This window comes from Silurus meridionalis, chromosome 3 (assembly GCF_014805685.1).
Source record: "Silurus meridionalis isolate SWU-2019-XX chromosome 3, ASM1480568v1, whole genome shotgun sequence".
NCBI lineage: Eukaryota > Metazoa > Chordata > Actinopteri > Siluriformes > Siluridae > Silurus > Silurus meridionalis.
This window is the reverse complement of record NC_060886.1, coordinates 426,117-428,288: the sequence shown is the minus strand read 5'-3', so window position 1 is coordinate 428,288 and position 2,172 is coordinate 426,117.

Below are 2,172 nucleotides of genomic sequence, written 5' to 3'. Positions count from 1 at the left end.
GTTTATAGCTGCTATAATGTAATGTATAGAATGTAACTATAAACGGATAAAAGTGATCAGGAGCATCAGACGACTCGGCAGCTGCTTTCAGGCTGATAAACGGTGTGTGTTTGTGATTTCTGATATGTGTTGTGTTACTCTGTTTTTGGGGTTGTGTGAGGACACACACTGGTCTTCAGGACCGTGGGGTTCAGTAGCAGATAATCAGATTAGCCGGTAAGCTGGTGGAGTCGCTGTGGTGATGGTGGAGATTAAAGCATCACGCTTATTAAACTGATCTGATTCTGATCTTCAGCAGCTGCTGTCTCCGAGTAAAAGCTCTGCAGCTGAGTTCGGGTTCTGCTCCGAGAGCCTCGGGGTCGTGGGTTTAACTCTGATTGAGATCTGATATTTACTATCAGATACATTCTGCTAGAAGACGTCAGATCTTTCCACTGTGCTGTGTAATAACTGTTCAAACCGTCAAACATCTTCAAGGTCATTTTCTCTTGGACGGAATTGAAGGTCGTGTGTGGGTTTTCTAATGCTGATGGAGGTGATGGTTTTCTGAATGTTCATGAGTATTTTAATGGTGTTGATGGTTTTGATGATACTGATAGTGGTGATGGTCTTGATGGCGGTGATGGTGATAGTGATGGTTTTGATACTGGTGATGGTTTGGTGATGGTCGTGATGGTTTTGATACTGGTGATGGTTAGAGAAGTGAAGAAAAGAGTGCAGGCAGGGTGGAGTGGGTGGAGAAGAGTGATAGCAGGAGTAATTTGTGATAGAAGAGTATCTGTGAGAGTGAAAGGGAAAGTTTATAGGACTGTGGTGAGACCTGAGATGTTGTATGGATTAGAGACAGTGGCATTGAGTAAAAGAGAGGAGGTGGAGCTGGAGGTAGCAGAGCTGAAGATGTTGAGGATTTGGGGGGGGGTGTTATGGAGACAGATGAGCCGCTGTGGCGACACCTAATGGGAGAAGACGAAAGAAGAAGAAGAAAAAGAAGAAGAAGAAGAAGAAGAAGAGGGGAGGTTGGAAGACGATTGAAGACGAGGTTGGAATTTATTCATCATGTTGTTAAGCTTGATTTGGTTAAAGTCTGGATGAGAGGAGGTGGTGGAGAAGGAGGAGAAGAGTTTTTCATGCTCATTAAAACATCTTCAATAGGTAACAACACGTTGCTGAACCCTGACCTCGAGCACTCGACCTGAAATGAGCAACACACACTGCAGTTATGTTTGTCTGTTGCCATGGATACGGGACGATCAGTAAGACTTTCTCCAGTGAAGAGCCTGCATGTGATTGGCTCTAGCTTTGCTGACATCATCTTATTCCTCTTCAGAATATTCAAGCGAACATGCAGACACGAAACATGTTTTACCATGCTGGACATGAAGGCTGTGTGTGTGTGTGTGTGTGTGTGTGTGTGTGAGAGAGATAACAGCTTCCTGTGCCAGATTAAATGAGGGGATTTAAACTTTCTCAGCTGCTGTTTGGGAGTTTATCGTCTTCTGAGCCCACACACACACACACACACACACATTCACACAAACACATTTACACACACACACACACACACACACACAACTAATACATTTTGAAACACACATTCACACGGACACACAACTAATACAGTTTGAAACACACACACATACACACACATTCACACAAACACATTCACACACACACACACACACACATTTACACAAACACATTCACACACACACACACACATTCACACAAACACATTCACACACACACACACACACACACACACACACACACACACAACTAATACATTTTGAAACACACATTCACACAGACATAAAACTAATACAGTTTGAAACACACACACACACACACACACACACACACACACACACACACACACCACACACACACACACACACACACACACACACACACGCACAACTAATACAGTTTGAAACACACACACATTCACACACACACACACACACACACACACACTAATACAGTTTGAAACACACACACACACACATTCACACACACAACTAATATAGTTTGAAACACACACACATTCACACACACAACTAATACAGTTTGAAACACACATACACACACACACACACACACACACACACACACACACACACATTCACACACACACAACTAATACAGTTTGAAACACACACACACACACACACA